Source organism: Cibotium barometz, chromosome 20 (genome assembly GCF_041138505.1).
Source record: "Cibotium barometz isolate CiBa-2024 chromosome 20, ASM4113850v1, whole genome shotgun sequence".
Lineage (NCBI taxonomy): Eukaryota > Viridiplantae > Streptophyta > Polypodiopsida > Cyatheales > Cibotiaceae > Cibotium > Cibotium barometz.
The window spans coordinates 31,839,268-31,865,918 of record NC_141065.1 but is presented as its reverse complement, the minus strand read 5'-3'; positions in this window follow the sequence as shown (position 1 = coordinate 31,865,918).

The window sequence follows — 26,651 nt, the reverse complement described above, 5'->3', positions numbered from 1 at the left end:
GGGGCGAACCCTCCACTCTCAAACTCTTGGACACACAGTGTTCTTAGGTAACCCCTAGCCTGCCAACACTTAAAGCCTAGGTGCATCCACACGAAATATACAAAAGACCTTAGTTAACCTAAGATTCCCCACATGAGACTAGATCAAGGTTTTCCTGCAATCATAGGCCAAACTTAACCTCCTTTAAGGTCTCACATCATTTGAAAGTGGCTATTTGCACATGAATTAACCTCCTTCACATGTGAGAAATCAAACACAAAGAATAAGGCCATTGCAGACCAACATAACTAGTACCACTTGAATATTCAAGCACCCAAAGTTAGACCATTTGAACCTCTCTTTGTTGCCTACATATGTGCCCCCACCCCCTGCCCCCCACCCCCTCCTCGCCCCACCCTTAAATGTATTAGCATTATAACCTCTTTTTAAAAAACGTAGCTTCTCCTTAGGGTAAAATGATACGTTATTAATAAAAATTTTATATATATATATATATATTCATATATATATATATATTAATATATATATATATATATATATATATTCATATATATATATATATATACATACATACATACATATATAAACATACATACATATGTAAACATACATACACACACCCATATATATATATACACACACACACACACACATACATACACACACCTACTCCCCCTCCTTGCCCTATCCTCAAATGTAATTGTAGTATAATCTTTTTAAAGAAAATCTAGCTTCTCCTTAAGGATAAATGATACCTATATGTGTGTGTGTGTGTGTGTGTGTGTGTGTGTGTGTGTGTGTGTATATGCATACATACATATATACACACACACACACACACACACACACATACATATCTTTATATACATGTATATACATATACACACACACATTATATATTGTAGAGCCGCTTGTGTTGCTAAATGATGAATCAAGTTTTGGCTGTTTAGAGATTAATTATTTTGGATCCTTGTTTAGAATTAATTACACTTGTGGACGGGTCTCTTTAAAGTTAGGTTAGTGTATTCACCCTAGCAAAGGGAGGTTTTGAGAGAGAGTGATGGAGAGAGAGAGACAGAGACAGAGACAGAGACAGAGAGATGGAATTTTGGCCACGCTCACAATATTTGATTGACTGCATACCTTCTTATCATTAGATTACAACGCGTTCAAAGTGTTGGAGCTATATACATCACACCCTCTCACATATATATACAAACTCATAATAAATATGAACTAGTCTTTTGGAAGTGTATATGGTGTAATTCTCTTCCTTCTTCTCTCTCTTATCTCTTCGTGTTCGTGTATGTCCAACATGGTATCAGAGCATCGTCCATCTTGCTATTGTGTGAAGAGAAGAGAAAGGAAGTATCAATTGTGTTAATTCCATTCATGTGCATGTTCCATGTTTTATTCAATCTCTTATTCATGTTTTGTAGAATTCTAGTGATTAATCACTGTTAACAAGTTTATGGATGGTCGATGTGGACCACCCTATCTTATCCTAATTGGAATTGTATTATAGAAATGCAATTGGTACCAAAACCTCAGTCAATTGGTTTGTCAATCTGATATTCCTATCAAAAGTTGTGTCATTTCAGGTAAACATCACCTAAAATAGGAAAACAGGCATCGTGCAGCAGCTCATGTGGTAAGTTGTTTCAAAAGGCGATATGATCAAGATTGCAATCGCACATATGCTGCTCAACATACAAGTAGTGATGAACATAATCATCAAGAGGTAAAGTGTGTTCATCATGATATTTCTCTTGGAAGAGTACTTCTTGTTCAGGATGGTTCTCTTTTTATTGTTGATTCTGGTGCTATTGGTAATATGACTTACCAATGTCAATGGCTTCATAATTATCATGCTCTTCCAATTAAGAAATTGGTGCATCTTACTGATGAGACTACTTGTCAAATCATGGGTGTTGGTGATCTATATCTTGGCACACTTTCCTCTACCAGAATATTGTGAGGAGTTTTGCATGTTCCAGATCTTCAAAGGAATCTTCTTTCTATTGCTCGGCTTGTTGATCTTGGTCTTTTTGTTGGTTTTTATTATTATACAAAGTGTCGAATTGAGAAGGATGGGCATACTATCGCAGTAGCTTCTCGAGGTGGTGGTAATGTGTTTGAGCTCTCTTTGAATGATGATGGTACAAATGTTGTTATTACTGCTCCAAGAGATCTTGATTGCAAGTTATGGCATCATCGATTTGTCCATTCGGATTTTGCAAAGCTTCTTGATATTTATCATCGTGATCTCGTCAGAGGTATGGATCTTAAAGCTCATACTTATATGCGCATCTATGAGTATTATACTCTTGGGGCAAGCATCATCGCCAACCTTTTCATATCTCTACCTCTACACATTCACATGCCCTTTTAGACCTCATTCATACGGATATTTGTGGACCTTTTCCTCCCTCCAAATCTCACTATCGTTATTTCATTACCTTCATTGATGATTTCTCTCGTTTCACATATGTTTTTCTCTTGAGGATAAGTCTAAAGCCTTATCCATATTCAAGCAATATCTTCTCCTTGTTTTTCCCTTTGCTACAACTCTCATTTGTTTTCAATTTCATCTGAAATTGTTCATATTATGTTGCACTAGAAGTTACTATAATAGTTGTTGATACTGTAGCAACAACAGAGCTAGTATGCCCTAATGGAATGAATACGAATATTTCCTAGTATTTATCTTTAAATTGGGATAAATTCTCTTGATCTCCCTGTGTAGCTGACATAGTAATATATTTACTCATGAAACTAGCTTTCCTACATATGCATATAGGTACAACCCTAAATCCTTCATGGACATATATGTAACTTTATGGGTGAGGATAATCATCTCATGAACTTGAAATGCAACCGATTATGGGCCTTTGTGTGATTGTTCAATTTATACTCTTGCCAAATCCCTCCGAGCCAGAATAGAACTTCATGTCTTCTTCTATTGTAGAACAAATATTTGTGGCTCCCTCGAGAGGTAGATGAATTCCATATCTTCTTTTATTGTAGAAGGGACATCTGTGGCTCCTTCTAAAGGCACATGAAACACTTTGGCCACATACTATAAAGTGAAGATATATGAATCCTGATCCCATCCCACGATGAACAAATGGATGAGGAGGGATATTGCAGATTGCCAACACATACACACCACATGGATTCATACTATTGTCATACAAGGGTGTAACGAAAATAGTATACACACTGATGCTAAATCTAAGAGTTTACCAAAAGAGGGTTTTAATATGAACCCATTTATCGGCTTTGGCAATTTCACACCATTTAATGATTTTAACTTGAGTGTGCCAATATTAAATTTTATGAAAATTGGATAAGGTCCGATCCACCTCAGCTTAACCTTACCTAGATGTGGACCCATCCTTGAGTTGAGTAGTAAAACTAGATCACTCACCTCAAAAATCTTGAAATTTCTATTTAGATCCACAAAGAGCTATCGATGCATTTGGATGGCATCAACAATCCAGTTTCTCAAAAGCCTCTTTCCCCCCCTAGTGACAGAAATCAAGCTACTCAAAAGCCTCTTTTTCCCCAACACCAACAAACTGCTTCAGACAAGTGTGACCAATTCATCCAAAGAAAATCTATAGGTTAGTGTCACTCAAAATCTAGGAATAATGAATTCCATCAGCACTACTTCTTCCACACCATATACCAATGAAAAAAGGAGTGTCACCTTGTAAGCTATCCCAAAATGCCCATAGTGCTGAATATAAATTTTAATACCAATCTATCTGATTTCAATTAACAATATTTCGTAAGATTTTCAGTAGTACTGTTGCCACCTTGTAAGCTGTCCCAAAATGCCCAAAATGCTAAATATAACTTTTAATCCCAATCGATCTAATCTTGTAAGATACCTCTCATACCCTTCCTTCCTTCGTGGTAGAGAGGGATATCAATGGTAAGTAACACCACAAGATTTGTTATGAAGATCACCTAATGAGGAGCCAATTCTTGACTATCTGATATACGAATAAATTCATGGTCTTGGGAGTCTTGGAATATTAATTTATATTTTCTACTTTGGAAAGTACCCAACTAATTGGGTCAACCCTACCACCCACTTTTCAGATTTGGGATATGGTAAACTATGAGGTTTTTAATCTAAGCACATTTTTTGGTACAAATGCATCACATAACAAAATTCCTTAGTTTAATTCCCTTCACGGTTTCCTTTATCCCTTAATTCCAACAAATCATTTTAAAAACAATACATATATAATCATAAAATTGAATTACAACACAATCTGGAAAAAAAACATCCCTTGGTTCATTGAGTTACATACAATCATAGGCATTGCCACCATCTTTGGCGATAAATTATCACATATTAGTAAGGTGAAATGTCTCCTCATGCACCTACACTAACATGAAACCTATCAAGCTCAGGTCTACAATCATAGAAGGAAACCTCTCCCTGCTTTGTGGTGGGTTAACCATCATAAGTAGTTGCCTTAACTCTGTAAGTATTGAAGAGTTAGTTGCCATGGGTGGGGGAATACCCAATTTCCCCAAACTGACCACTTGGAAATGGTTATCCTGAAGAGAGCATGTCCCAAGGTTTATTTTACAACAAGTTTAGAATATGTTACCAGTCTTGTAGTAACCTTGCATCCACATTTCAAGTAGTAATCTATGTAACAAACATACTCACATGAGAGGAATAACCTTTTCTATTCTCTTAAAGAAATAATCCCTCGTTAAATGCATCAAAAAATCCATTTTTTGTAATCAAAACCTTCTAGGGCTGGTCCCACTTACATGACGAGGTGGAGGTCCAATATTTATAGTTTTGGGGAGAAGTGTTGGTTCTCCATTTCCTTGGGAAACAATTGGCTACCACTATTTGAGGTTCAATTGTATCGCCGGCACTCAACGGTCAACTACCCTTGGATGCACACGTCCTTTGCATTCTGCACATCCTCCATGAGCCATTATTCTTTATTGTGGTGGTTGAACCTTTACCTATTGCCAAGATGTAACTTACACGGCCTGGGAGTTGAGTGCAAACCCTCTCTTAGGTAGAGTATATATTGAGAACTTCTTGAAGATAGGTCATTCTTCCACCATTAGGCTTTATACATAATATACAACTAATAATTAAGTTGTAGCTATTTTCTTTATCTTAATAGAGAAAAAATGGAGGGAATAGATAAGTTAATTGATTGAATAAGAGCAAGAGATATGGGACCAGGAGAGAGAGAAAGAAGTGGAAATAGTTGGAGAGGAGACCGGGAGAGAGAGAGAGAGAGAGAAGGACTAGAGATTGAGAGAGAGTATGAAGGAGGCTAAGATAGAGAATCTCGAAGCAAGAAGGAAGTATGTAAGTGGTGAGGGGGGTTGGTTAGTGAGGGGTTTGTTAGCAAGAGAGTGTAAGAGCAGTGGGGCGAGGATCAAGAGAGAGGGGTGAGTACTAGCAAGGGTGGTACTTAAGGGTCTATGCATGAGCAAAGCAATGAGAGTGAGGGTTTGATTACTAACGAATGAGTACGAAAGGCCTCTGAGGGAGTGAAGGTGAGGGTGGTGAGAGTGGTGATGAGTAGAGAGAATGAGGGAATTGAAAGGGGAATTTGTGGAGTAGATAGGGAGAGCACATAGGAGCCCGCCGACTTGGGGGTCACTAGAGGGGAGGGAGAGGCTACAAGAGTTGGAGAGGATAGATAGTCGCGCGAGTGATGGTGCAAGGGTGGTTGGGCGCGAGGGGATCATGAGATGGTGCAAGGGTGGTTGGGCGAGGGGATCATGTCTTCTCTTAGAAAAAAAAAAAGTGGCTAGGGCAAACGAGTGGTGACGGGGGTGGCACACTACCAAAAGGTGGCGAAGGGGTACACTAGGCAATGGAGAGGGTGAGAAGAGGGAGTGAGGAGGCTGCTTACTAGAGCGAGTGAATGGAGAGATCTACGAGCGACGAAGTGAAGGGAATGAGAGGGAGTCCCTACCACTAGCGAGACTGGGCACCGAGACCACATAAGAGAAAAAGTCAATACTAATACTAGGCGGGGAGAAGGCGGTGAAAGAATAACAAGAAGGTCTATGTAGCAAATCATCTAGTCATGAGTAGAGCGGAAAACGGAGAGAAAAAGAATAGATTAAAGAAGGTCCACCATTTTGAGAGTCCAAAAAGAGAGAGAGAGAGAGAGAGAGACTAAGGAGGGGGGGCACTCCATAATGCACTGATGAGAAGAACATTGGGGGGGAGGTCAGCGCCATCTCCTTTCTTTTAAAAAAATTAGAATTTAAAAACTAAGCATTTTTTAATAGAATTTTTATCCTTCCCCCTTAAATAAATTGGGATGTCCTCATCTCAAAAGTAGGTATGAAAAATCATGATACACTGCTTAAGCTCATCTTCCCATGGGAAGTCTTTCCATTGAACTAAATGTTCCCTAATGACTCTATTTCTGAGAGTGCTTTCTCTAGAGCTAAGGATTCTATCTAGTTGAATCTCTAAAGTGCTTTGGGATGGCATAAAAATTTTCTCATCATCTAGGATATGGTCAACACTAGATACATAGTCTTTCAAAAGGCTTACATCATGGAATACATTATGGACTTTAGATGACGGAGTAGCAATAGCTCAAAGGATTGATCATTGATTCTTTTGGTGATGACGTAAGGTCCACATTACCAAGGGCTCAACTTTTTATACTTTCCTAAAATGATATAGATCTTCTTTTTGGACGTACCCTTAGGAAGACCATATCCCCTTCTTTGAATAATCGTTGAGTTCTTTTAGCATTAGCATAACACTTTTGTCTTATCATGGTAGCCTTGATCTCCTTTTAGACATCTTTAATTTGTTGATCCATGTCATTTAGCATTTGTTTAGAGGCTTCTACTCTATCCATTGGATCAAACCAATTCAATGGTGTTATACAATGTTGACCATTTAAAGCCTTGAAAGGGGACATACCTATACTCCTATGATGGGATGAATTATAGGCAAATTCTACCAATGGTAGGTAATAAAGCCATAACTTTGGTGCACGATTGCAATAGGCCCTACGTATGTATTCAATGACTTGATTTACCCTTTTGATCTGACCATCTGATTTTGGATGATAGGCTGTGTTGAAGTTTAATTGGAATCCCCTCAAAAAGAGCGGTCCAAAACCAAGAAGTAAAATTTATATCCCTATCAAGTGCTAACAATTCTTCTTTAGCAAACCATGTAGTTTAAATATCTCTTTGCACTGAATATTCTTGCAATGTTCTTTGCCTTGAGGTCTTTTTGACATGAATTTAGTAGGTTACTTTCACCAGCTAGCCTGCCCACCACCATGATTGAGTCATAACCCCCTTGTACATAAGGAAGACATGACAAAATCCATACTGATACATTCCCACTTCATTTGAGGAATGTCTAGTGGGTGCAACTAGGCCTGGCATTTTTACCCTTTCAATCTTGTTTCTGTGAGACAAGCTAAGCAGCGTGTATTATACCTGAGTACATCCTTCTTTAATCTTGGCTAAAAGAAAATCCTTTGTAAAGAATTCAACATCTTCACACATCCTGGCTGTCTAGAAGATTGCGCATCATGACGTAGGATTCAAACTTTCAACTCCTTAATGTTTGGTATGCACATCCTTAGTTGATAGAATAAGCATCCATCATGACGTAGGATTCAAACTTTCAACTCCTTAATGTTTGGTATGCACATCCTTAGTTGATAGAATAAGCATTCATCACTAAGAGTGTAATCTATGATTATCCTACTTTCTATCTTAGAGTTATTTTTTTGGTCCATGAGTTGTAAAATATGCCAAAGTACTCATCCAAGGGTACTTTGTCCTTTACTTCTATAAGTAAAGGGTTACCTGGCATAGAGATTGCAACCACAAAGGACTTCCTACTCAATGCATCTGCGTAAAGGGTTACCTGGCATAGACATTGCAGTCACAAAGGACTTCCTACTAATTTCATCTACAACTCCATTATATTTTTCATGTCTCTATTTGATTTCAAAGTCAAATTTGATAAGATCTCTATCTAGCGCCATTGTCTCATGTTGAGATCTTACTGAGTAAAAATGTACTTTAAGCTCTTATGATCTGTATTAAGCATGAACTTTCTACCTCTATTAGGTAGTGTCGTCCATAACTTAAGAGAGAATGAATTACAACCAAAAGTTCTAGATCATGAGTGGGATAGTTTCCCTCATAATCTTTGAGTTTCCTTGAAGTGTAAGATATTGGTTTCCCTTCTTGTGTGACTACTCCATGGATAGCCAATCCACTAGCATTAGTGACCACTTCAAAATCTCTCTCAAAATTTGGCAAATTAAGGATAGGTGTAGCTTCATATCAATCTTTTTGAAGACTTGGGCTCTATGAAGTTGATCTAGAAGTTGATTACTCCTAGGAATTGGATACTTATTCCTCACGGCCTCTGTAGTCAATGCATAAGAATTAGGTTCCATCCTTCTTCTTTTGTAATAGGACCGGGGCTCCCCAAGGTGATACACTTGGCCTGATGAATCCTTGCTCTAACATCAATCAGAGTTGTTCCTTGATTTCTACCGATTCTGGGAGTAACATTTATATGCCCGTTTTGCCATCAATTGTGCTCCATGAATAAGCTCAATCTCGTGGGTCGATTTCCCTTTTGCAGAGGCATTTGGGTAAGTTCGTCTGGGACGAGATATTTGTAGTCCTATAGCCAATCAAGTTCACTCTCTATAGCCTCTTTCTCTACCTTGTTGAGTTTTACTATAATTACCTTTTGAGTTTTCATGAGACCCTTCAGTAACTTACTACCCTTTGGGTCTACCAGTCCTCCTTGAAGCTATGAATTCTTCGTTTTTGGCATCCTTGAATAAGATTTACCCAGTCTCACAATGGATAGTGTCCTTTTTTTCTTTTAGCCAATCCATTCCAAGAGTACCATCGTAAATTCCCAGGTCTGCACACATGGAAGTGGTTTACAATCGAGATCAAACTCTAGATCCCCTATGGTATGATGGGAAATTACTTCCTTGCCACTAGCTAGCTCAATGACCATTTTCTTGGATGGTCATTCTGTAGGCTCTCTGTGCAAGGTAAGAGTGGTTGTGAATTTTGACCACCACTGATCGGATGATTAAAGGGTAATCTAGAGGGTTGCCCTCAATTGGATGATTTGGGGTAAGGTGTCTTCGTGAAGTTCCTAGTTTTATTTTTTAGTTCTTCTAAAGGTTTAGCTTGAAAAACTCCATCCTAAAGGCTAGTCGGGCGCATGGATTCTAGCAGATGATTGAGGGGAGGGTTTACGCCTTGCACAAATCAGCTAATGGATTGAGCGAAGGTCATAGTTGGAGCATAAGTTTCTTGAGTTTAACAAACTGGGAGTAGTAGGCATCCATTGATGAATTATTTTGGGTCAAGCTATAGAACTCATTCATATTTAGGTTTCAATATCTATAGCCACATCTTTTCCTTCTCTTGAGAAGGAAGAAGGTTGCATTTACTTAAGCAAGAATTTCCTTTCAGCTTCGTCATCCTATTGGTGTGAAGAGAGAGAACACGCTTTAATGCTAATTTAAGGAATCCCAAAGAGGTGAAAAACACAATATTCACTTTTTATTACATTTTGTGAACAAGGTTATGTGTTTATTTACAATACTTTCCTAAAGGTTATTTATCCCTAGGACAAACTTGGGAGGTTGTTGGTAAGATCCACGGCATAGATTTTTGTGGAATTGGTGATCCATAAAAATCTTGGTTGAAATCTACCACAACAATAAACTCTACTCTTAGGGATTAATTGAGTGATCTGATTGTAGATGCGCTGGGATGCGTAATTAGTCTCCCCATTTGCAATGGCAATTTAATATGGAAAAAGAATCCCAAAGAATACGAAGTATTTTAGTACTCTAAGCTTCTCTAAAATCTGAAGGATACATAGCTCAGCATCATCTATAAGTTTGAATATACATTCACAAGTAGAGGGAAACCATAGAAACTTCATTCTCAATGCGTTTGGTTGATAGAAGTCTAAAAAGTGACTTGCCCAAGCTCTCCGTTTGTCAATTACTTTCATCACTAAGTGGTCGAATGTCAATTTATGTATTTCTACTATTCGATCAATTCTCATATAGGATCGTACCTAGAATTCAATTTCCATAATTAAATTCTCTCTCTACTCTTATCATGGCTTTGATACCACCTATAAGATACCTTTCGTACCCTTCCTTCCTTCGTGGTAGAGAGGGATCTCACTGGTAGGTAACACCCCGAGGTTTGTTATGAAGATCGCCTAATCTTGGGAGCCAATTCTTAACTATCCGATATACGAATACATCCATGGTCTTGAGAATCTTACCTAATATTTACTTGTATTTTTTGCTTTAGAAAGTATCCAACTAATTGGGTCCAACCTACCACCCACTTTCCAAATTCAGGATACGGTCAACTATGAGGTTTTTAATTACTAATCATATTTGTTGGTACAGATGCATCACATAATAAATTTCTTAATTTAATTCCCTTCATGGGTTCCTTTATCCCTTAATGCCAACAAATCATTTTAAAAACAATACAACATAATCTTTAAAAAAAAACATCCCTCGGTGCACCAAGTTACATACAATCTAGGCATTGCAACCATCGTGGTGATAAATTATCACATATTAGTAAGGCTAAATGTCCCCTCACTCACGTTACTCACGTACACTAACATGAAACCTATTAAGATCGGGTCGATACTCCTGAAAGGAACCCTCACCCTCCTTTGTGATGATGGGTTAACTATCATAAGCAGTTGCCCCAACTCCATAAATACTCGAGTTAGTTGCCCTGGGTGGAGGAATACCCTATTGCCCCAGACCGATTACTTTAGAATATGTTACCAATCTTGTCATAATATTGCATCCACATTTCACATAGCAATACATGCAACAAACATACTCACATGAGAGGAATAACCTTTTCTATTTTCTTAAAGAAAAATTCCATAGTTATATGCATTAAGCAATCCCTTTTCTTAATAAGAAACTTCTAGGGTGGGTCCCACTTACACGACGAGGTGGAGGTTCGATATTTTTAGTTATGGGGAGATGAGTTGATCCTCCACTTCCTTCGGAAACATTTGCAGTTACCAGTATTTGAGGTTCATTTGTATCCTCATCATGGTCAACTACCCTTAGATGCCCACGTTCTCCGCATTCTACATGTCCCACGAGCCATTATTCTTTGTCATGGTTGAACCTTTAGTTATTTCCAAGAAGTAACTCACAGAGCTTGGGAGTCGAGTGGAAACCCTCTCTTAGGTAGAGTATATTGAGAAATTCTTGAAGATAGAACCTCTAATCTCTCAGTTCATTCTCCCACCATTAGGCTTTATGCATAATATACAACTAATAATTAAGTTATAGCTATTTTATCTATCTTAATAGAGAAAACAAATGAAAGGAATAGAGAAGGACACTGATTGAATGAGAGTGAGAGATATGGGAGTGGGAGAGCAAGAGAGGTGGAAATACTTGGAGAGGAGACCGGGAGAGGGAAAGAAGGACTAGAGGTTGAGAGAGAGTATGAAGGAGACTAAGATAGAAAATCCCAGAGGGAGAAGAAAGTATGTGAGTGGTGAGGGGGGCTAGTTGGTAAGGGGTTTTTTAGCAAGAGAGTGTGAGAACTAGCAAGGGTGGTGACGGACTACGCATGAGCGAAGCACAAGGAAAGTGAGAGTTTGATTACTAATGAATGAGTAGGGGAAGACTTTGAGGGAACAAAGGTGAGGGTGGCGAGAGTGGTGAGTAGAGGGATGAGGGAGTTAAAAGGGGATTGAGCATATGAGATAGGGAGAACAAGTGGGAGCTCGAATTGGAGATCACCAGAGGGGAGGGAGAGGCTACGAGAGTTGGAGAGGATAGAAAACTGCAAGGGGTGGTGTCTGGGCACGTAGGAGAAAAACTCAATAGTGATGGCACAAGAAGATGAGAATGCCAACTAGACTGGCTGATGGGGAGAAGCCAGTGGAAGAATAACAACAAGGTCTACGAGGCAGATCATCCAGCGTCGAGTAGAGGACATTGGAGAGAAAAAGAATACATTGAAGAAGATCCACCATGTTGAGAGTCCAACAAGAGAGAGAGAGAGAGAGAGAGAGAGTAATGAAGGGGGATCCCTGCATAATGCGCTTATATAAACATTGGGGGGGTCAACACTGGTTGCCACCTCCTTTCTTTTGTAAAAAAACAGAATTTAAAAACCAAACATTTTTTAATATAATTTTACAGATCTTGATGAAAAATATTTTCTAGAATACTTCATTTGTGGATTTAGCCTATCCATTCGACCTACTAATAATAAAATGTAGTCTTTTTATGATATTTTGTAAGACTTCTCATGATATTATATGGTAGTCTGTAAGACTCCTAATGACATCATTTAAGAAGTGTTCCACCTTGATCACTTATGAATTCATTTTGAGTTATCATATGATATTTTGTAATACTTTGGACAACATCATGTGAAAAGATCAAGCTTAATCACTAACCAATTTAATTGGACAACCAAATCTGGTCATTATCATCTCATACATGAATTTAGTTATTGAGGTAGCCTTATTTGTTTGTGAAAGCTTTGAATTCCACCCACTTTGTGCAGTAATCAATAGCCATCCGAATGTATTTCTTGCCAGTTCTTTGAGCTAGAGATTTGAAAGGACCCACAAAATCCAAACCCATTTTATACGGCATTATTTGAAATGGGTTTGGATTTTGTGGGTATTTGTTTACTTTTAGTGGCTAATCTCTCCTAGAGCTAATGAAGGAATTTCCTATCAAGTTCTTTTGTTGGAACATTACATGCAAAGTTGGGAATATAGTTAGATAATCTGATTAAGCATTAGATAGTCGAAAGTCCTCATTTCCTTAGGTACAAAGTCAATATATACACCCTATCCCAAATTTGGACTAATTCCATAAAATGCTAATATCTTTTACATATAAACTATATGACATTCCCACTTTGGACCTTAGATCTTTACATAATATAGAGCTTAGCTTGATTTTTTGAGAAAATTTTAAGCTATTTGTGTATTTTCTTTAAATATTTCAAGGTCTTAAAAATGTTATAATACTTGCTACTTTTGGTACACACAATAACTACCACTTAAAATGCTCAATCTTGTAGATCAAAAGAGTGATAGATAGTGAGACATTAGTAGAATGTGGTGGTTAGTCAAAATTGCAAATCCAATGGTTAGATTTTTAATAATCTCTTTTTCTAAAAAAATTCGAGGCTATCAAAAGGCCTGCAAATATTAATAATCTTTTTAGTAAAATTATATTTTTGATGTAAATCATCTAAAACCTATAGGGGCTAGTCTATTTGTAATGGTGCATTTATAGAAAAAAAAATGGATCACTATAATTATGGAAAGATCATTATGTATCATTTCATCAAATTTTTGATTAATTAGACTAATTTATATTAATTTAAGTTATATTTGGCTAATTTGAGTGCATGTGTATTTACTATTAGGTTCTTGATCTCATTTGAAGTATGAGGATGAGAATTTAGAGTATGAACCTTTGAGAATTTAGTTTCTCTCACATAAGTTAATAGGATGAGAATTTAGAGTATGAACCTTTGATTAAGATTGGGTATTTTTATTTATAGGGTAGTTATTAATTAGTTTTTAGAAGGCCCAATTTAGCACCTTGAGTAGACTTTTGCCAAGTTTGGCCCCTCTCTAATTTGGATATTTTTGGGCTATTTCCTAATTAAAACTCAGATCCCATCTGCTTTTGGTGGATTTGGGGATTCATTCTCATGATTTTGTGTGGATTTTCTCTCTCTCTCCATTGGCTGAAAAAATATGCCTATTATAGGGTGATTATGGACCTTAACTACCAACATTAATGGTTTCACTTGGCTTATCTATTATATTGATTCAACCTCATTTATATTATAAAGGCTTATGATTATACACAACTACTGATTCCATTAGTGAGTATTAGTGAGATTTATTCACCCTTCAAGAAGGGGGAGTGCTACAGTTTATGACCTACAATTTTTGCATTCTATTGGAGCTTGGAGAGTGCTATTGCCTTCATCAATTGGAGCTTGGAGAGTGCTATTGCCTTCATCAATTGGAGTGGTGAATTGATTGAAGCAAGGAAGAGAGTGTGCTGATGAAGATTTGTCTTCTACCAAGTTGTTGTAAATCAAGGAATTATCTCTCAAATCATTGGTATTATTAATCTCTATCCCTATTGCTTCCTAGTTGGAATTTTTTTTGTCTTTTGATTGTTCTCTATTCCTAAAATTTAGTGGTTGGTCATATGAAATTTATCTATTGAAATTTAGTGGTTAGGATTATTTTTAATAATAATTTTAAGATGTGGTAATTAGGAGTTAATAATCCTAAATTGACTAGGTTATGTGTGATGATAATTTTATCTTGCAAACTTTATGAAATTGTCTACTTTCTTATGGTGATGGAGCTTAATTCTTATCAATTGAATGAGCCGCATAATCCTAAAATGCCTTAGGAGACCAACCCACAACCTAAAGGTGTACCAACAATTCGAGTAAATGCACTGGGTCACTTCTTTGAAAGTGATGACACCAATCCAGCCCTACCCCTATCCTACAAGGACATGAAATCAAGGCCATCTTGGATGGTGGAGCCGGGGTAAGCATGATCACTAGGGCATGTTGGGAAAAATGGGGAAAACCACTGGTGATCAGGCTAGCAGACGAGACAACCACAAAGCCCTTTGGGCTATTGAAGGACCTCCCAATTAAAGTCCTTGACATGGGCTTCAAGCATACATTTGTGGTTATGCACTTTACTCAACAACCAAGTGCTTATAACGGCATCTTGGGAAGGCCCTTTATGAGGATGACAAGAATGGTCTATGACTGGGACACATATAATGATTACCTCCAAAAATGGGACCAAACGCTCAAAGTGAATATCTATACAAGGAAGGCACATCCAATGAAGAAAGGTCCATTTGTGGAAGATTTTGTGACCATAACCAAGTCTACAAAACTCCTTGTCTACCAAGCTTGTTACAAAATCCTTGAGGAAGAGCGGGAGTGTTTGGCCGGTGTCATTCTCGGTCAAAGGCAAGACATCATTCTGTGGTGACAGACCTGTCAAGCAATGCCATGGGAAGCATGAAGCCACCCGCCAAAGTATCTGGGGTGAAACACCATCGAGGCCAGTGTGTTATGCTAAGAGTTTGTTGTGAGGTGAAAAGAAGAAAGAAAACCCTGCCTCTACAGCTCTTCCACCTCGCAAACTTGGAATCACACACACGAACGGGGGCACCACCAGCCACCGGCTGGAACACTTTCACACTTCACCACCCAACCCACGCCAGACAGACAGCAAAAACAGGGGCACCATAGACAAAGCAAAGACCCAGCAATATATATTTCCAGTTAACACACCATACAAGCTTCTCCCGACACAGAAGCTTTACTCACACAATTTACAAACACTCACTCAGGCCAGTCTCTGCCGAGGATACACCACATCCCCAATCACCACACGATCCACTCGCCTGCCTGCTGTACCAATCACATCAGAATGAACCCGGCCACTCACTTCAGAAGGCGCCCACACCAGCTAACCCTCAACTCTCTGTAGCCCATCACTTCCGCATGTGTCGTCAGCAGCAGTAGCTCGACCATCTCTCTCTCTCTGTGCTGATCCTCTGCCAGCCTCACAACAAACCCAAGCAGCTTATCTGCCCTACTACCGGCCCACCACCAAGCAGCAACACTTTATCTCACTCGGCACCCTCTCTGCCTCGCTGTTCCCTTCACCTATCTTCAGCATCCTCTTGTGCTTCCATATCCAGCTTTACCTAGCGGCCCACACGTCGGCACTCTTCTCTTCTCACGGGAGGCCCCACCACCTCTGCTCCTTCGGCTTCGCCCTTCGTTGCTTACACCAGCTACCACATCGCTCCAGCCTCTGCGCTGTCAGCCACTCTGACGGGTCCCTTGCCTTCACGCCACGTTACCACCACAAGGCGGCCTCCTCACACATGCTTGCGGCTGCACCCTTCGCACTTGCAGCCCATCAACCAGTCGACCAGCCTATCCTGCACACCTTGACGCCTCCAGTCACAGCTGCGCCCTCTGCTCTCTCTTCTTTTGTGCAGTCGACACTCACGTCCAGCAGTCCATGAGCCCTACCAGTTCCCTTAGGCGGCCTCTGTGCAAGTCGCCAGCTGCTACCCGCTGTTGTGCCAACACCTCAAAGGTGGCCAGTACCTCTGCGCCAACCGTGGCACTCTTCACGCCAGCCCACGGGCCACTGCTTTCGCACCTGCAGAGCAGCCAGGCCACCAACTTCAAGGTAGCCTCCCTGTGGTTTCTCTCTTCAGCTGCGCTAGAGAGTCCCTCTGATCGACCCAAGGCGCCACACCTGCTCCGTTCGCCCTCCCACTCACAAGAGTCTACCCCTTCTATCGCCTCTGCGCCAGCTCGTCTCTTCACGTGCCTTCTGGAGAGAACCCGCTGGCAGCAGCGTTGGCATCAAAAAAAAAAAGCCAAGTGGCCTCCCCATTTTTTTTATTTCTTAAAACTTCAATGATGGCCACCCTCAAGCCTTCATTTCACACCATTTCTCTTATGACCTTGGCCCCATAATTGTTAATTGCTCATGCACCTCTTCAAATGCAATCTTTAATTGCCCCGATGCTTTCACACTCATGTCCTGCTACCTTGGCCACATCAATGGTTGCTTTCCACGCTTTCCACATCTTCAAATGCCACTTAGTGTCCATTGTATTTTGACGTGCCCACACATATCAAGCGGCCGAACAGCTTAAATCAACCCAGCAAACCTCTCACCTGACAGGCCTGCAACCAGTCCAAAACCAAAAGCATCCATCCTGAGCATCCGGCAAGGCATTCCACGGCAAGTTTTCATTCACAACATGCACACGTATGTACACAAGCCAAAAAGACCACTCAAAAAAACGCCTGACATACTTTGCCACCCCCCCATCTGCTAGAGCATTCATGCTCAGCAGCAAAAAGCATCTACACTCATCGCACAATATGTACAACCTTATGTACAAAACTCCAAATCGCTGTCAAAAAACTCAGCCACCTGGATCAAAAGGAAACTGCTTCAATCCATCATCCACCTTCATAACATTCTTCCAAAAAAGTGGCATCAAAGCACACCACACGTCAACCACATGTGCTCCAAAATCATTTTCATCCATCTCTTCATAAGCGTCCATAGTCTCTCTCAATACATCCTCATCCATAGGCGCCTGCTCTCGAGACAGACCTTGATATAGCATTTCTCCTACAATATACATTTTAGTTCTCAACACTCGTGGCATCACAACAGCTAACATCCAATTCAACAACATTTGAGAGGCCCAAGTCTCAATCTTTACATTTTCACACACAAGCATATCATCATTCTCCACCACAGGAGCATCCAAAGGTGCCTCAGTGCTCTGCAAGATAGGCATCACAACATCATCCTCCAATTCAATCTTTTCAGCATCTTTTTCAACCATGGTCTTTGTCTTCAACATCTCAGCCACATGCATAGAAGCCTTTGATACACTCACAACCATGTTTGCATCCATACAGGGAATTCCAAGCTCGCAAGCTAATTGCTCCACAGTTTCATCAACCTTCAAACTCCCAGAACACCCACTCACTTGCTTAGCTTCCAATTCCCCCAAGCATACCAGGTCTTGAAGTAGACCATCTAGGACAGCATCGAGCTTCGCATCATCATCGATCGAACTCACATCTTCACGCTCTTCTAGCTGATAGCCTTCTACGGCATTGTCAACCCCCCAGGTGTCACTGCTGTCCAAAGACTCCTCTTCACATGAAGCATCCCATGACAGAACATCCACCTTTTCCATCACAGGTACTGGATCATCATTCAATTGCCCAAGAAAATCAATGATAACAAGGTCGTCCTCCCTGTTTTGAACATCCACATCACTAACATTCTCAATAACAATCTCACTAGCAATCTCTACCCCATCCTCCTCCCTGCTAGAGTTATCTTCAGGACTTTTTGTGTCCGGCTCATCTTCCCGCTCATCATCTACAAATTCCAAAGTATCATCCAAGTCTTCACTTTCATGTACCTGCATACTATCACTCTCAACACTTGAAGGATCGCCAACCAAGCTTTCCACATCGCTACCTTTCGTAGCCATGACATCCATTACCAAAGGAGAGTCCCTTAACAACTCTTCACCTGCAAAATACTCAGCCTGTGATCCTAAATCTTCATTCGGCTTCCCAACATGCATATCTTTCCTTTCAATAAACCTATCAACATGCGAAACCTGGAATACATCCACATCATGCCCTAAGCATACGTTCTCACTTGGCTTTTCAACTGGCTTCTCATCCACCTGCACATGCTTTAAAGACTTTGGAAAAAAGTCAGAAGGCATATAAAACATCCCCCTTTGCACCTGTATAGGCCTTTGAGGCTCCTGTCTGATCAAACTTTGCATAGAACTCTTATCCACCTCAACCAAATTCACATGCATATCCCTTGCAGACACAACACCCTCATACGGATAAATACACATCTCCATCTGCTTCAAAACCTTGCCTTCCTTTTCCCTAGCAATGCTGACAGCATCATCAAATGACTTGGGACTCTTCAACTCAACCCTAACCTTGAAATGGGGTAGCAAACCATCAATAAACAAGCTTTTTTTCAAAAACATAGGAGGAATTTCCTGCTTCAATGTCACACACCACTTACTCCACAAACATGTAAATACCTTCACAAAATCATCCAGTGATTGCCCATGGACCTGCTTCAAGATGCTCAACTCCTGCCAAAGCACACTAGAATCCTCCGCTTGCTGCTGAAAATGCTCCAAAAGACCTTCTTTCAACCTGTCCAAGGTCAAAACACCAGCATCCTGTGCTTCAAAATCCTTCAGCCAGCTTCGGGCATCTCCCTTCAAAAAAATCTTTATCAACCTCAGAACCTGCCCTTCATCTGTGACATGATTGCTAATGCATGCCAACTCCATCTGCTCCAGAAAGTCAACCACATCTTCTCCCTTCCTACCATGAAACTCCGGATAAGACCACATCATGACAAACCTGTATCAATCCCTGAGCTCTCCTCAGTGGGACACACGCCCTTCTTGGCAAAGAACAATGCCAGAGCAACTCCTCAGTGGGGGCACCAGAAGGATGTGAGGTGAAAAGAAGAAAGAAAACCCTGCCTCTACAGCTCTTGGGTAGTGTTAACATATCTCATGATTCTCCTCACATCCCCAAATGAGGTTTCCTTGGACTCTACATAAACTGACTTACAAGTCCAACTGCATAGCACAAGTCATGTCTAGTAATGGTCAAGTAGATCAAACTTCTAACCATTTTCCTGTACATAGTCACATCATCTATCTCTTCACCCAGATCAACCCTGAGCTTTACATCCTGCTCCAATGGTATATTCATAGGCTTACATCCTATCATACCATACTTTGCAAGCACATCCAAGGCATATTGCCTTTGCACTAGCCATATACCATGTGATGTTCTAATCACTTCAATGCCAAGGAATAATCTCAACTCTCCCAAGTCCTTCATGTCAAACTAGTTGTTCAATGATGCTTCCACCTCGTGAATATCATCTCCTTGATCACCTGTGACTATCAAATCATCCACATAGATGACTATAACAAAAATGCCATTCTTTGCCTTCTTCACATACAATGAAGAATTTGAATTTCCCACATGAAATCCAATGCTCATTAGGTACCTTCTAATCCTGTCACTCCATGCTTGAGGTGCCTTCTTAAGCCCAGGCAAGGCTTTCTTCAATTTGCATACATATGTGGGAAAATATGGATGTACATACCCTTATGGTTTCTCCATAAACACTTCCTCTTGCAACTCACCATTCAAGAAAGCATTCTTGACATCCATTTGATGCAACTCCCATCCTTTAAGTGCAGCCATAGAAATCACGAATCTTACAGTATCCATCTTGGCCACTGGACTAAAATTCTCATCACATAATCAAGGCCATGAGCCTGTGCATAACCCTTTACGACCAGCCTTGCCTTATGTCTATCCACGGATCCATCCAATTGACCTTGTACACACATTTGCAACCTATAACATTCTTGTCTTTTGGTAAGACAAGCAAATCCCATGTATCATTGTTTGATAATGCATCCATTTCTTCGTCCACCATAGCATTGTCCCAAACCTCTTTGCCAATAGCCTCCTCAAAACAAGTAGGCTCAACCTGTTTAACCATAGAGGTCATGTATGCATAATGCATAGCATAGTTCCTATATGTCAACCTTTGAACATGATACTTGACCCTTTGTGACTTCCTCAATGGCTGAGGTTCACTCTATGAGCTTCATGAGCTCTCACGTGGTAGTACATGTTTGTCCTTCTTCACACCTGGAGTCATCACCACACTAGAATACCCAACTCATCATCAAGACTCTCACTTCTAGATGAATCATAACCTGCATTTCCAATTCCAATGTCATCTACCTTTTTCTTTGCCTTTGTCCAATGCACTACTCCAAGTGCTCACATCATGCCACATTTCCACTTGATGTCTCATGTGGTCCAGACATGCTAGTAGACTCCTCATGCATAGGCATGGTCACATCCAAGTTTTCATCAATGTCATCAACCATGACATCCTCACTATCTTTATACCAACTAGCCATCTCAGAAAAGATAACATCCCTGCTAATGTCCCTGCTAATGACCACTTGCTTGGTCATTAGATTATAACATTTATATGCTTTTATGTCATGTGCATACCCAATGAATATACATTTTTCATCCTTTGGATCTAACCTTCTCCTCTTCTCATCTGGCACGTGTACATATGCCACACAACCAAAGACTTTCAAATGACCAATGTCTGGCCTAAAACTTGTCATTCTCATCTCTGGAGTACTCTCATGAATGGCAGCTGTAGGTGTCTTGTTCAACAAGTACACCACAGTAGCACATGCTTCTGCCCAAAAATATTTTGGCATATTCTTCTCATTAAGCATGGCCCTTGCTATCTCACCAATAACTATGTTCTTCCTCTCAGGAACACCATTTTGCTTAGGTGTGTACCTGCAACAAGTAAGCTACCTCCTAATCCCATGTTCTAGTAAGAACACATCAAATGCATGTGAGGTATATTCCCCACCTCCATCTCTCCTTATGCATTTGATCCATTGACCATATTGCTTTTCAACCAAGACTTTGAAATCCATGAACTTTCCAAGTTCTTCACTCTTCTCTTTCAAGAAGTATATTCAGGTCATCTTGCTAAAGTCATCGCATAATACCTACTTCCATTAATAGATGGAGTCAGATCTGGACCCCATATATCACTATGTATGACCTCTAATGGTCTCCTGCTGATTTGACCATCCTTTGGAAATGGCAACCTTGCCTGCTTTTCCCAAACTGACATGCATCACACATGTGATTGCTTCCATTATACTTAAACCTGGGCAAACCACCAACTATTCCCTTAGTTTGCATAGCCTTCAGCTTTTCAATGTTCACATGACCAATCCTCTTATGCCAAATGTCAATGTCAGGCACAACACCTTGACTCTTTGTGAACATGGCAGACTTTAACTCTAGGATCCTTGCATTCAATGTAAACAATCTACCATATTTCTTTCCCTTAAGTCTGCAGCCATTCTTAAAGTCCTCAACAAAACATCCATGTTCATTAAACCTTACTTGCATCCCTTGCTCCACCATTTGACCCAACAGATGCAAGATTTTTTGTAATGGTTGGCACATACAATACATTAGACATTGTTTTGACTCTCCCATCATGCATTTTCAGCGGAAAATTACTAACATGAGTAATGGGATGCTATGTATCATCCCCTGTAGCCACATAACCATGTGTCTGTGTAGGCAACATCATGACTTGTCATGTGCTTTGATGCTCGAGAATCCATGTACCATGTATTATTATTCTCCTTATGTGGCATCATAGTACCCTTCATGGCAAACAAATGCTCCTCATTTCCAACATTGCTAGTTGATGCATAGTTACCACCAGGCTATACTCTACCATCTCGCACATCATTTTTCTTTTTGTAGCAATCTCTCTTCATACGTCCAAGTTTCCCACAATAGTGACAATCAGTGCCACCTCCATATTGTTGTTGGGATTGCTAACAACCTTTGCCACAGGTACAAATCTTCCTCTAGCACGAGGATTATATCCTCTACCACCACGTGCTCCAAATGATATTTGTAAATCCTATTGTTATTTTGGTTGTCTATCATGCCAACCACGTCCACCTATACCGACCTCTAGAAGCAATTCTCCCCCTGCCTCTAGCTCCTCGATGTGAATAAAATGCCTGGTCCCTTACATGCCCACTGCTACTAGATGTAGCTCCAAGTCCAAGTTTATGCTCCTCAACTATGCGTAATGAGACTAGCTCTTCAAAATCTGGGGCATCACCACCTCTAACCCTTACAGAGGTTTCAAAAGCTTTGTAGTCTTTCCCAAGACCATTCAATGTAATGGCAACCACATCATCATCATTCATGGGTGCCCCAATAGATGCAAGTGCATTCGCACATCCCTTTATGTCCGCACATATTCATTTATATTCATGTTGTTGCGAGTCAAGCTATGCATTCTCTGCTTCAATTGCATCTTCTTGGGCTGAGTATTTGCATCATACATCTTTACCAAAGTATCCCATGCTTCTTTGGGAGTTCCAGAATCCTGTATGTGGCATAGCATTGCATCTAACACGCATATACAGAAATAATGTAATACTTTAAATGCCCTCTCAGTCCATGTCTTGTGTGCAGTTCTTTGTGCGAGAGTCACATTCTCAGCTGGGAGTAATGGCTCCTCATCATCACCTGTGATTAAACACCAAAAACCTTTACCTTTCAGAAAGTTCGTCATTTTGTACTTCCAACCTTGGAAGTTGTTGCGGTCTAGCTTCTCACCACAACTATTTGAACGGAACCGTCACCCATTCTGACAAGTAAAATGTCACAAACCACAATCAAATATACCTGCTTAATGCTTAACCACACTTGGTATGCATCCACACATCAACCACCACTAATGAAATCCTTCACTGACAAACACTGCTTTTGGGCATTTGCAAAAAAATTGTAGGTTTCTTATTTTCTCCGAAAACTGCTCCTTTTGCATCAATCACATTCCCAGATGCATTAAATACATCATTGACATCCTATACATGAGTCATACATCAAAACCGTGCTCTCGGGGGGGCTGCTCCCATTTATATAGCTGGAGATAACCCAGATCGGAGTTGTGAGTGAAAAGTTATGATCAATCAAAGATAGGGCAGTTTAATACACAGCTTCTTCAAAGGCAAGCTGTTTGCAAGTCTACACCACAGGGGGGCAGCTACCCTCCTAACTGTGGTGTACAAAGTTTTGGCCAAAACTATTGGAGAAAGGTTGAGTCCCATTATTCTAGATGTGGTTTCCAAAAGACAACATGGGTTTATCAAGGGGAGGGAAATCTATGATAACATATATGCAGCCATGCTTGGGAGGAAGTAGCACAAAAATCTAATAGAAAATGTTTGAAAAAGCTTATGAAAGAGTACGTTGGTCACATTGCTAGGAAAAAATTAGGTTTTGGGATTAGAATAGCCACTACCATCTATTCTTTGTCATCTCGAGCTCACTCTCAATTGTTGATCAGCAAATAGAGTGGCAAGGGGTTTTCAAATACACAAGTGTGTAAGACAAGGGTGTTCTTTAGCATCCTTGCTCTTTGCCATTGCTACTCATGATTTGATCAAGTTTTTAGGAATAGAAGTAGAAGGGGGAGCAATAATCACTAGTGTGTGAAGCTAAAATATAGGGAGCAATCAGTGATACAATGTTTTGTTGATGATTCTTTGTTATTTCTACATGTTGAATGAGAATGCGAGGCATGCTTTGAGGGTTGTATAGTTGTTTGCTAAGGCCTCTAGTTCTAAGTGTAACATTCATAAATCTAGAATCATTAGCCTAACTGAAGAAGAGGATTTTGATTTGTCCATCTGGGGTTGTGAAGTCATTAATAGGGGACAAGTGGTAAGGCACCTTGGGACACCACTAGGGATGGATGTGACTAACAAAGAGTTGGTAGATTGGGTTATTAAGAGAATCATTGGGAAAATAAGAAGGTGTGAAGGGATGGGCTTGCCTCCTTTCAGGATAGAATTACCATTGTGAACTCAGACTTCCTCTAAACATATATCATGTATCTATTTCCAATCATTGACTTCAAAAAGTACGACTGGTCTAAACTACTAGATCCCATCAGAGGATTCCTGTGGAAAAAATATAGAAACACCAAAAGAGCTTATTCCTGGTTGTCCTAGGAGAAGGTATGTATGCCAAAAGAATTGGGAGGATTGAGGATTGTATACATGCCCCTACATGCTAAAGCCATACTGATATCTTTCTTGCCCAAATGTCTAAATAGAGGAGATGCGGTCCAAAATGGTAAGAGAGCTAGTGGAAAGACTAGAGGTAAAAGAAAAGGGAAAGTGGGCAAGCTTGAATTGGCAAGACAAACGCTTCTCATATGCACCATTGAAAGTGGTAGGTGCTCCCTTTTGTAGATTCCTTGTTCCTCTTGGAAAGAGACTTTGGGTTTACAAAAGTGGGAAGGCTGCCAAAGGTATACTAGGAATTCTATGCTAAGCCTTAGACTTTGGTGGACACATAGATTCACCCCCCCTCTAGCTTTACAAGATGTAGCTACAGCAAGAAGGCTAAACAACAAAAGGAACATTTTCATTTACGGACTTGTGGGACGTCTGAGAGGGGATGGAAAGAGGCACTACAAACTAGAAATATATTCAAGGTGCAAAGAAGGGACAGTTGTGGGACGTCTGAGAGGGGATGGAAAGAGGCACTACAAACTAGAAATATATTCAAGGTGCAAAGAAGGGACAGTTGGCTAATAGATAGGAGCCTTGACCTCTTAATAAACTACTATGTATTCATAGCCCTAGTAATAATCTATCTTGGCTCAAGGATTGGCAGTGGAATTATGTTGTCTTTATCTTTCTTTATAATTTAATGAAGGTTTTGTCTTTGTATTCATATTTCATATGTATTATTTATCTTGTTCACATTTTATGTGTACTTATAAATATATTTTTTTTTAATGGGGGGGGCTGAACAGCCCCCCCATTCTGCCCCCATTTTTTTACAAAGGTTTTTGCGTAGCTATTTGTGCGGCTATAAGCGCGGTTATATACATGGCTATAAGCGCGGTTCAGCCACTCATATAACCGCACTTATAGCCGCTCAAATAGCCACACAACCAGACCCGCGCATATAGCCACGTCAATAGCCGCGTCAGAAACTTTTGAACTCCCGCTTTTCCTTTTGTGGGGACGCGGTTATAAATGTGGCTATACCCTCGAACTGTTATAGTGCATTAGCACTATGCATTATGCATTATGCTTGGTTATGCATTAGCACTATATGCATAACTATGCATTAGCATTATGCATAGTTATGCATTAGCACTATGCATACATTATGCATTATGCATGTTTTCAATTCATGCTATGCATTGATGTGGAGTATAAGCCCCTAGGAATGCTTAGACTCTCATTATCCATAAGTATATATTAAAATGCTCTCATGGATAACCTTATGCATATTCCTGTGGCATAAACTTGTGCATATGCCATAAGGCTTAATTTGAGTACTATTCATGCAGGTTTACTTAACACTACATGAGCCTAAGAAGATTAGCTTTTTCATAATGAAAAGATAACCATGGTAGGCTCATGACATTGTAATGTTAAGTTAATGAATGAACTGTGTTTTGGAGTGATATTGACCTAGAGTGAAATGTAGGATGTGTAGAGCTCTATGCATAAAGCTTAATGGTTTAAGCTTTAAGTACCTGTGCTATCAGACGAGACGGAGCCCTCGATCTTTCCATTATGCATAATGCTTATGCACAGTACTTATGCATAATGCTTAGCTCGGGGGGTTCACTATGTATAAACCCTCTATATCAAGTGCGTTCAAGGCCTATTTGTAAAATCCCTTATTTATAACATGTTCATTAATAAAATGTACCCTTTTTCTATACAAATATGTAAAATTTTTCCAAATTTGTCTTAAAAACTCTCTTATGTAAATTAATTTTTATAAATTTTAGAAATTAAAAATATCCTTCTTTTGAACCCACGTGATAGTCACATATTTCTTAGTGAAGCCCCCGAGATGCTTAAGCCCTTATGCATTATGCATTTTATGTCTTTATGCTTTGTGCATTTTAGGGTTGCATTGACAAATGGCCAACATCAACCTTCAAAGAGATCTTACAAAAGAAGGAGGATTAAATATTATTGCGATCTTTGTAAGTAAATTGTCTCTAAATATATAATATGCTATAAGAATGACTACGCAAAACGAATATAATTTCACTTTACAGAGGGGTTTGGAAGCTCTTGCAAGAAGAAGGATGGATTTTAATAACGGTAGGCCCTGCTTGGCAAGCATAGCAAGTAAGTATATAATTCCTAAATTCGTAGGCTCTTTAGTATATTTATAAACCTGTTACATCTTATGCTTTTCAATTCTTCTTTTCACTTGTGCTAGTTTTATTACATTTTAGGCAAAAGTACCTG